The sequence below is a fragment of the Leptonotus elevatus genome, chromosome 4, assembly GCF_054856555.1.
Source record: "Leptonotus elevatus isolate MCC_2025b chromosome 4, RoL_Lele_1.0, whole genome shotgun sequence".
NCBI classification, from domain to species: domain Eukaryota; kingdom Metazoa; phylum Chordata; class Actinopteri; order Syngnathiformes; family Syngnathidae; genus Leptonotus; species Leptonotus elevatus.
Window position 1 is genome coordinate 25705919 of NC_141242.1, and position 11764 is coordinate 25717682.

An 11764-nucleotide genomic window follows, 5' to 3' on the forward strand; every position below is an offset into this window, starting at 1 on the left:
GCGCCTGTACGTTGGGGTTTACCCCGGTGAATAAGAGGGTAGCCTCCCTCCGCCTTCGGGTGGGGGGACGGGTCCTGACTGTTGTTTGTGCTTATGCACCGAACAGCAGCTCAGAGTACCCACCCTTTCTGGAGTCATTGGAGGGTGTGCTGGAGAACGCTCACCCCTGGGCACTCCCTCGTTCTGCTGGGGGACTTCAACGCTCACGTGGGTAATGACAGTGAGACTTGGAGGGGCATGATTGGGAGGAACGGCCCCCCCGATCAAAACCTGATCGGTGTTCGTTATTGGACTTCTGTGCTTGCCAATAGACTGACCATAACGAACACCATGTTCAAACACATGGGTGTCCATATGTGCACTTGGTACCAGGACACCCTAGGCCGCTGATGATCGACTTTGTAGTCGTGTCATCGGATTTGTGGCCGTATGTGTTGGACACTCGGGTTAAGAGAGGGGCGGAGCTGTCAATTGATCACCACCCGGTGGTGTGTTGGCTCCGATGGCGAGGTAAGATGCTGGTCCGACCGGGCAGACCCAAACGTATTGTGAGGGTCTGCTGGGAACATTTGGCAGAATCCCCTGTCAGAAAGAGTTTCAACACCCACCTCCGGCAGAACTTCTCCCTTATCCCGAGGGAAACGAGGGACATTGAGTCAGAGTGGACCATGTTCCGCGCTTCCATTGTTGAGGCGGCCGATCGGAGCTGTGGCTGTAAGGTGGTTGGTGCCTGTCGTGGCGGCAATGCTCGAACCCGCTGGTGAACACCAGCGGTAAGGGATGCCGTCAAGCTGAAGAAGGAGTCCTATTGGGCCTTTTTGGCCTGTGGGACTCCGGAGGCTGCTGACAGGTACCGGCTGGCCAAGCGGAATGCGGTTTTGGCGGTCGCTGAGGCAAAAACAAGAACATGGGAGGAGTTTGGTGAGGCCATGGAAAACAACTTCCGGACGGCTTCGAATAAATTCTGGTCCACCATCCGGCGTCTCAGGAGAGGAAAGCAGTGCGCCATTAACACTGTGTATAGTGGAGATGGGGTGCTGCTGACTTCGACTCGGGACGTCGTGAATCGGTGGGGAGAATACTTCGAAGACCTCCTCAATTCCACCGATATGTCTTTCTTTGAAGAAGCAGGGTCTGGGGACTCTGAGGTGGGCTCCCCTATCTCTGGGGTCGAAGTCACTGAGGTGGTTGGAAAGCTCCTCGGTGGCACGGCCCCGGGGGTGGATGAGATCCGCCCGGAGTTCCTAAGGGCTCTGGATGTTGTGGGGCTTTCGTGGTTGACACACCTTTACAACATCGTGTGGACATCGGGGACAGTGCCTCTGGATTGGCAAACCGGGGTGGTGGTACCCCTTTTTAAGAAGGAGGTCCGGAGTAGTGATGTGTCGGTCGCGAACGAACCGGCTCTGAGAGCCGGATCTTTGACCTGAACGATGGGAGCCGGCTCCTGACTGGGAGCCGCTTTTTTTTTCTCTCTCTCTTTTTTTTCTCTCTAAAGCCGCATTTGATTGGTGAGTATGTGTGTGTGTGTGACGTCTCTGTGTCTGCGCTCAGCGCTGAGCAGCAGAGGGGGGAGGGGCACACGACAGCACGCTGCAAGCAGTCACACACACTCGAATGCGAACGGGAGGGAGGAGACGAGAGAGAGGAGGAGAGCGCTTGTATAAACGGAAAGGTAAAAAAAAAAAAACAGTTAAAAAATGAGTGACAAGAGAAAACGCACCAATATATGGACACATTTCAATACAACAACTGACAAAACTAAGGCAGAGTGTAAAGTCTGCAAGACTAAAATTTCATATCGGGGAGGCTCCACAAACAATTTACACCGGCACATGAGAACTACTCATCCTTTAGTTCAATTGGAGGAAAAAAGGCAAATAAATGAACCTGATAATGAAGGTGCTACTGCAACTGTTGCTGCTGCGACTGCAGTGTCTTCAGCATCATCCAGTGCACCACCACAACAACGGAAAATTACAACCCAGAGCTCTCTGGGCCAATTTTTGCAAAAGTCAATGACTCCAGCAAGACAGAAGGCAATTGATGAAGAACTGGCTAAAATGATTGCATGTGATTTCCAACCATTTTCAGTTGTGGAGGACAAAGGATTCAGAAGGTTTATTCATTCACTCAATCCAATGTATGCACTTCCAAGTAGGAAAACACTCTCCCAAAAAATCATCCCAGGCCTGTATGACAGAGAACGTGCTTCACTGCAAGAGAGGGTTAAAAAAGCCACAGCAGTTTGTCTAACAACGGACAGCTGGACTTCCAGAACCACCACATCCTACTTGTCAGTTACATGTCACTTTGTTGAAAGTTTCAAAATGGTGTCCTGTCTTCTGGATTGTTTTGAGTTCAGTGAGAGACACACTTCTGACAACTTAGCTGAGGAGCTGCTCAAAGTGGCAAAAGAGTGGGGCGTGGACAACAAAGTGGTTTGCTGTGTTAGTGACAATGCAGCTAACATAACCAAAGCAATTAAAACCCTTAAATGGACCCACCACCCATGTCTTGCACACACAATCAACCTGATTGTAAGAGATGCTCTGAAGGTGATGAAGCCTGCTGTGGACAAAGTGAAGGCGATAGTGGAGTTTTTCCACAGGAGCACAACAGGCACACACAAGTTCAAATCTACCCAACAACAGATGGGCATGCCTGAGCTGAAGTTCAAACAAGACTGTGTCACAAGGTGGAACTCCACCTTTTATATGATAAAACGGATTCTGGAGTCCAAGGATGCAGTCATCTCTACCCTTGCTGTTATGAATGCATCAGTTGATCTTCTGAGCCAAGAGGAATGGGAGGTACTGCAGGAGGCATGCACTGTTCTGGAGCCATTTGAGCAGGTCACTGTGGAGATCAGTGCAGACAGGTATAGTGTACAAATGTTATTACATTATTATTATTGTTTTTATTATTAGCTGTTGCTGCATTATTGGTATAAAACGCGGATGAATTAAAGCATAATTTTAACACTTATTGTTTACTCTTTTTCAGCTATGTTACAGCCTCCAAAGTGTTAATCATGTGCAAAGGTCTGCAGAGAGTGACAGCTGAACACCAGACCAGAGTAACCACAAGGAAAGTGACAGAGTTAGTGGCTGCTCTCTGTGCATCCATGGACAGAAAGTTCCACCGAATTGAATACAACACTGTTCTCTCAGAATCCACCATTCTTGACCCCAGATTCAAGAAGCTGGCCTTTAATGACAACAGAGCGGTTGATGAAGCTCTTCAGAGAGTAACTGCAGCCGCAGCAAGATCCAGCCAGCCAGCTTCACTGCCAGAGGGTCAAGAGGGAGAAGGGGCATAGCATGAACAAGAGGAGCCACAAGCATCTGCTGTTTGGAGGTTCTTTGAAGAACGGGCAAGTGGAGACACTACAAGAAGGAATCCTTCAGCTGATTCAATTCTGAAAGTGAGGACCTACCTTGAGGAGCCCCTTCCCCAGAGAAGTGCAAACCCACTGAGCTGGTGGGAGACCAAGTCTTCCATTTACCCACGACTTGCACATGTCATGGCACGGAGACTGTGCATTGTTGCCACTTCAGTCCCATCTAAAAGAATCTTCTCAAAAGCAGGACAGATATTAACGGAGAGAAGAAATAGGATGAACCCCTCAAAGTTGAGGCACTTGGCATTTCTGAATGTAAATCTAGACTGAAGAACACTGTTTTCTGGTTGCAGATTTTTTTTATTTTACACATTTTAATTTATATTTTGCTGTGCGATTCTGTCTGTTGTTTCACTTGAAAATTGTTATTCTTAAACCTTATTTAAGTTCATTTGTAAATAGTTAAATGTTTGTTTTGCACTATCTAATTTGTTTGCACTTTCTATTTTCTTTTTTTTATAACTGTCGAGTTTATAAATAAAAATATATTTTATACAACAAACATTTGATATAGTGCAATTTTTTCACATTAGTAATTCATATTGCGCATAGTTTTAAATTGTTGTTGGTAATATATTTATTTAAGCGACAAAAAATCTAAAGAGCCATTTGGGAGCCGAAAGAGCCGGCTCTTTTTAGTGAGCCGAACCAAAAGGCCCTAATCCCTAAAAAGAGCCAGAATTCCCATCACTAGTCCAGAGGGTGTGTTCCAACTATAGAGGGATCATTCTCCTCAGCCTCTTAGGTAAGGTCTATTCAGGGGTGCTGGAGAGGAGGGTCCATCGGGAAGTCGAATCTCGGATTCAGGAGGAGCAGTGTGGTTTTCGTCCCGGCCGTGGAACAGTGGACCAGCTCTACACCCTCAGCAGGGTCCTCGAGGGTGCATGGGAGTTTGCCCAACCAGTCCACATGTGCTTTGTGGACTTGGAGAAGGCGTTTGACCTCGGGGAGTCCTGTGGGGGGGTGCTTCGAGAGTACGGGTTACCGAGCCCCCTGATACGGGCTAATCGGTCCCTGTATGACCGATGTCAGAGTTTGCTCCGCATTGCCGGCAGTAAGTTGAATTTGTTTCCTGTGAGGGTTGGACACTGCCAAAATTGCCCTTTGTCACCGATTCTGTTCATAATTTTTATGGACAGAATTTCTAGGCGCAGCCGAGGCGTTGAGGGGGTCTGGTTTGGTGGCCTCAACATTGCATCTCTGCTTTTTGCAGATGATGTGGTGCTGTTGGCTTCTCAAGCCGTGATCTCCAACTCTCACTGGAGCGGTTCGCGGCCGAGTGTGAAGCGGTTGGGATGAAGATCAGCACCTCCAAATCCGAGACCATGGTCCTCAGTCGGAAAAGGGTGGAGTGCCCTCTCCGGGTCGGGGATGAGATCCTGACCCAAGTGGAGGAGTTCAAGTATCTTGGGGTCTTGTTCACGAGTGAGGGTAGGTTGGGGCGGGAGATCGACAGGCGGATCGGTGCAGCGTCTGCAGTGATGTGGACTCTGTATCGGTCCGTTGTGGTAAAGAAGGAGCTGAGCCGAAAGACAAAGCTCTCGATTTACCGGTCGATCTACATTCCTGCCCTCACCTATGGTCACAAGCTGTGGGTCGTGACCAAAAGAACAAGATCCCGGATACAAGCGGCCGAAATGAGTTTCCTCCGCAGGGTAGCCGGGCTCTCCCTTAGAGATAGGGTGAGAAGCTCAGTTATCCAGGAGGGACTCAGTGTCGAGCCGCTACTCCTCCGCGTTGAGAGGAACCAGTTGAGGTGGCACGGGCATCTGGTTCGGATGCCTCCTGGACGCCTCCCTGGGGAGGTGTTCCGGGCATGTCCCACCGGCGGGAGGCCCCGGGGACGACCCAGGACACGCTGGAGAGACTACGTTTCTCGGCTGGCCTGGGAACGCCTTGGGATCCCGTCGGAGGAGCTGGCTGAAGTGGCTGGGGAGAGGGACGTCTGAGCTTCCCTGCTAAAGCTGCTGCCCCCACGACCCGACCCCGGATAAGCGGTAGAGGATGGATGGATTTTGTACAAATAAGTAGACCCCGAGAAAAAGACTGACAACTTGTTAATTCCAGACCTAGCAGACATATTGCTATCCATAAAAGTCATGGAGGTTATAGAAAATACTAGATGTAGTTGTTTTTCTTGTGTGATGCATTAATTTTTTTGCATTAGTTAATTTGATTAAATTGAAGATTTTGTTATTATTAACCTTACTTTCATGTTGTGAGTTGAGCGCATATTCTACAGAAAACACTTTGTCAAAATTTTGGAAATTGTTATGTTATGTTTATTGAGATATTCAATAAAATCTTTACATTTTACTTTAAATTACATTACACTTTATTGCAATTTAGAGAGAGAGAGAGAGAGAGAGAAAGAGAGAGAGAGAGATGCTAATTATTCGTAACAGTGGGGTCGGCTCGATGGCCTCGCTCACAGACAAATTTTCAGAAAAAATTTAAGTTTTCACAATCATAATTAATTCTAATTAAAAGTGTTCTTTTGACTTTCATGTATATGTTTGCAAAATACATTCCTCCTTTTAGCCCTTGGCAGCAATGCGCATTTACTCCTCTGATCTGCCCAAATCCTAATGATATTCAAGGGAATTGAGCCAGCAACCCTTCAGCTAAAAGCTGCATCCTAAACCATTTGGCCACAGCTTCTTCCTAAAGCAGTTTTCCATGAATAAATTATTTTGATGTGTATAATGCGGGCATCTCCTTTGGAAACACTAAAAACCTGCTCATAATATATTAAACATATGCTCTATTCATGAACATCTGGGCTTAGATGAATATAATTATTGTAATTATAATCTTTACAGTAACAATTACTGAGCAATATGGGCACCATTTAAAAAGTTCCTTAAATGCAACAGCAATATTGATCATCAGCCAACAGAAATCACAAAGTTTAAGAATCAAAATATTTGTCTACAGACTGAAACACCAAAGCAATGGATCCATTACAGGCATTACAACTCCACTTTGGACTAACACATCCTAAGATATCATGGATACTGTCAGAGGAGATAATTTTTTGGGTTAATACAATTTTTGGGGTTAATAAAATATCTTAACTCTTTGACTGCCAGACGTTTTCAGAAAAGGGATGCCGCCAGTGCCAGCCGATTTAAGCATTTTGACTGATTTTCAAGGTCCACAGAAAATGTTCTGTTTGGACTATGGAAACACACGTACTACCAAATGAAAGATTGGACTTTCATCTTTCATCAGAAAAAAAGAGTTTGTTTCTACCTTATTCCGTTCTTTAGTAATCAACAATAGAAAATGGTTAGTTTGACCCAATTTCGCCCGTGTTGGACCAAAATACGGAGAAATCAAGCTTTTAGTGAAACGATATTATTTCATGCATTCTAGTGAATTTTACACTTCTTTTTGTCCATGAATGATGCCACAAACACCTAAATAGTGCTTTACTTCTATAAAACACTACCACCAAGAATGAAAAAGTGTTTTTTGATAGCAAAATACGTTTATTTACATTCAACAGTGTAACAATTTGACAACAATTTGGCAAACTATTTACAAATGTGTGCAACTGTGGTGCTATTTACAAATATGTGGATGTTTCAACGACAGTTTTTCTTTTTGTAACACTCTCCTGCGTGCAAAGAGACGTAACAGCATTTGCACAACAGATTGCCTCTTCGCGTGTGCCACTTTCTTGCAGGCCGTTTTTTTCCGGGGAATAGCAAGTATATACTGCAGTGTGTCATCACGTCTAATATCAGGATCATGCTACGGTTACGTTACGGTGGTGTTACGTCTCGCTTCCCCGTGTCCTTCAGTTGCTATACCGGGTTGGTAGGAGATATTCTGATCCATTTTATCCACTCCATTCATGGTGGCATCGTAGTCCAGAAACAGTGTCTTCTCCGTGATCAGACTGTACCCGCTCCTCCGATGAATATGCATTGGACTCGGGGTACTCTTCATTGTCCGATCGAATGTCCGCTTGTGCAGCTCCGCGTTTTCCGGCCTTAGCAGCGCTAGCCGCGCTAGCCGCGCTTTGCCGATGAGGCTTACTACTTGTTCATAACAGTCACGCCAAAGCTTCCAACTTTGGCGTAGAGCTCGTTGTCATCTTCATCATCATCATCAATCTGCATTGGTCGATGCCAACTCTCCATCGCCCGATCGAATGTCCGATTGTGTAGAAGTACCCGGCCGGCTATTGTGCGCGTTTTCCGGCCTTAGCAGCGCTAGCCGCGCTAGCCGCGCGTAGCCGGTGAGGCTTACTACGTGATAGTAACAGGCCAAAGCTTCCAACTTTGGCGTAGAGCTCGTTGTCATCATCATCGTTGACATCAATGCGCTTTTTAGTATTGATTGATGCTTTCCGTCTTTGAAAAAAATGCTCAAGCGTGAGCTGCTTGTAACCGGTTGCTTGGTCTAGCCATTGTGGCTTGGATCAGCCATTGTCTCCTCAACACTCTAGCTCCGCCTCACGTCTTCTACTGACGCCCACGGTGGGCGGCCCATCCAACCTTGTGCAAAGAGAGTCATCGCTGCCCTCTAGGGGCCAAAACGAGTCTTTGACTAATCAGATCAGCCTGATTCTTTCAGCACAGCTGCCCAAGGCTTTCCTGCACCCGTTTTTGAAAAAAAAAAAAAAAAAACATAGGGGACGTCTTTTAACGTCCTCGGCGCCCTTCCCTAGGTTTATGCTAAACGTTTTATAACGTTTATGGCAGTCAAAGAGTTAAAGTGACATTTGTGCATCCCACCCTCTTAGGCTGGGTGCCAATTAATAAAAAAAAAGTTTCTTAGGGGGTAACCTTTTATCCTGCAATCATAAATGTTAACATTTGCCAACAGTACAGAGTCACTCCCAGCCCGACTGCAGTTTGTTATCTGTATAAGCTTTACATCATAAAGTTGGTCTGACTTGGTAAATCGATTGTCCTGGCAACCTTTACCAAATGTATTGGTATTTATGTATACATGTACTAGCTTCCCTGTATTAGCCAATTACGGCTTAAATCTTCTCCTACATTTCCCAAAGGTCAAAACTAATAGACTTGTCCTAGGAGTAGTCCATTTTAAACTGACACTTGTTTGCCCATCAATCATTTTTACTGCAGGATACAAGATGAACAAAGAAACAAGGCTCAAGGAAGTAACACAGTGGATGAATGGGGAAAATGACAGATTTTACAAAAGAAAAAAAGAAACCTTTAAAAAAAATAATATATATATATATAATTCTAATTATGTAACATGAAAGTGGGTAGACAACTCAAGGGAAGGGAGAGAACTAAGTAGCTCGGAGACGGGGAACAACACAACGCTTAGGAATACTTGAACTGTCAACATTGAAAATAAGCACTATTTCCTAATACAACAGGATGTAGGCCTAAGGCTGATCCAAAATCAACAATTCAACAGCCAAGAATTAAGACAAGACAGGGTTGTTCACGGCCAGCTTTGGGGTTGGGTTACTCTCAGCAAAATCCAACATCACTTGAAAAAACATAGTCTCTTCCCTTAAGAGACAGAAAACCTTTTGCACTCTTCATTTCAAACATGACTTTGTTATATTAATGTAAAATATTTAAAATTAGTTTAATTTTTTTTTTTTTTAAACATTGCTTGAAGCTAAATATGACAAAATGATATTCACTTTATTACATTCTTTGTGGGTGTCCGGGTGGGTTTGAAATTGTCCGTTTTTTGTTGTGCGGCAAATGGGAGGCGGAGTGCACTGCAACTGTGGCTGGAAGACCGCGCACTGGCTGTGACGGTGGCCCAGAACTTTAGCTGACTGGCAAGTGTTGAGCTGCCGCACGAGAGGCGGTGGGTGCGAACCCCGCTCGAAGTAAGAAACGTTTTTAAAAAATTGCGGAGCAACAAAATGTAAGACTTCAAAAGAGAGTAATGATTGTTTGTTTTTTTTGTTCTATTTTATACCCATACAAATGATGTTAAAATAGTTTGAATGTATGGCCTCTTGTATCTGAGTATCAAGGATCTCGAGGTCGGGCTGAGTGTCTTCTTTTTTTGGAAATGAAAATATGGTCACCCTAGGATACGTTCACTCGCAGCGGGACACACAAATTTGTAATTGATGTGTGCGTCTCAATTTGCGACTGCCTGCCTACCCAAACCTAGAGCTCACTGCATGTCACTGCAAACAGCACCACATAGCTACAGTACAGTCGCACTGCAATTAATTTTAAACACCCAAAATGTGAGCCATGGGAACATCATGTCATTTGCACAACTAACCTAATAATAGACTGAATCGGTCGGGGCAAAAGGAATAATTATAAGTGTAGCCTTATCTTCAAGACATTGCTTGACTGGATCAACACAAAGCAATTCAATAATGAGATCCATTAAGCTAGTGGGTAATCAGATGAAGAGAGCTTAATCGAGAAGATTTCTTTCAGTGTATGAATTGAAGGGAACAACCTGCGGCTCATGCTTACTGAAGTGTAGGCACCCCATCACCTCACTATTTACACTGCTCTGCGCATTAAGCACATGGCAGTGCTCATTGTGAACATGTGATTTTGAAGAGGGAACTACAGTACATACAGTATTCTTCAAGGTGTTACTGCTGCCTAACGACTGGTCCATTATCCCCTTGAGCAACTATGTAGATAAGTACATTTGGTTCAGAATCCTTGATTTGCCAAACAAAATAAAAAACTGATTTTTTTTTACTTTATCTGCAAGTTAAAAAAACAGAAGAAACAAATTCCAACACTTCGGGGTACGCTCTAACCGCCTGTTTTAGCTAAGGATATTACAAAGCTTTCTCCGACAACAAAAAACCTCTCAAAAATATATAAGTTACTTTAATACGACATAAGACAGATCTTTCTATAGCTCCGGAATCTGACTTTTGGATTCAAGTTTGTGATAACGTATTTAAAATGACAAAACACAGAAATTTACAACTTATCCAATATAAAATTATTCATAGAACATATATTACTCAATACATGATGAAGAAAATGGGACTCTCAGACTCCGACATTTGTCTCCAGTGTTCACAAAACACTGCCGACATTTATTTTCAGGATTTATGGTTATGCACACCAGTTATGTATTTCTGGACTAAAGTCTTAGAAAAACTTTCCGCTATCTTGGACTGACCTTTATCTCCAAGCTTGTATTTGCTAGGTGACCTAACAACAACTGACTTACCACATGAACAATTTAAATCTACACTCGTGGCCCTTGCTATCGCAAAAAAACCAATTCTTGTTAACTGGAAAAATAAACAAACTCTAAATATCGACCAATGGTTTAACTAAAACTGGGTGAAAAAAAACCATCACATCAAAATGACCCATCCCCACATATTAACAATACATTGAAACAATATTTGATCACCATTCACATGCGAAAATAACATAAACAAATCTTCAGAGTCCATATGTTTCGTCGATATTTGTAAAGTGTGCCGACAGGAGCACAACCAGGGCAAAACCCTCACTTCCCTCCATTGTGCAGGAAAAAATGTTGCAAAGAGGCGGTTGGCATCAGTGCAATTCATTAAAAAAAAAAAAGTATATAGAATGGTTAGAAAATTGGCAACACTTTAAGACAAGTCGCTGCTCTTGTTCGCTTGCAGTGCTGACATGCATGCACATCAGAATAATAGCAGCCTATACTTGATGTTGACTTATTGAAGGCTGCAGAGAATGTGAACGGGCCAGCCAGATGTGGCCCAAGGGCCTTACTTTTTCTAAATGTGCTGTAAGTCTTTACGTTCATCTATGAGATTGGCGGGTCAAAAAATGAGAACCAAACAACAACCTCTGGTGTTCATTTTGAGAACCACATCAAAATGTTTATGTGCACTCCTGATGCAATGCCGCCGTTACCCATCTACTGCAGGCCAGGGTTGCCTCCTGCGCAGAGACAAGCTTGTCCACATGCAGCCTTGTCGTGTGAATCGGCAGGCTGCCACAGGGAGTGGCTTTTCCCCAACTGATTGTCAAGCAACACTCAGGCAAAAGGCACCCTGGCGAGACAAGGTGTGTTTGAAGTGTCCATAATCCATGTGTCCTGTAATTCACGTTGTTTCTCAAAGCTAGCTGTGTTCCTTATTCACAGATGCGTCAAGTGATCCACCTCTACGAGTTGTCACAGTTTGGTTGGGTCGGGCTAGTTGTCACTGGCTGGGCCACTTGTTGCGAACCATTTAGTTCAGTTGGTGTGATGTTTCTCAAGAAGCAGGCTGGTATTTCTTGTTTATTCACTTTAGTTACCGTTCAGCACAAACAGCTACCATGGCATCCATATAGCTACTTATACAGCCACACAGAAATTGAGAGGGGAAAAGGACAAATTGTCATTCATTTCAAGTAATTTTAAGGACATTTT

General features: G+C 44.3%; 1 pseudogene; it reads right to left on the bottom strand.

Moving 5' to 3' along the window:
* Positions 1-11380: 11380 nt before the first annotated feature.
* On the bottom strand, positions 11381-11523 carry LOC147176371 (5.8S ribosomal RNA; annotated as a pseudogene).
* Positions 11524-11764: the final 241 nt, after the last annotated feature.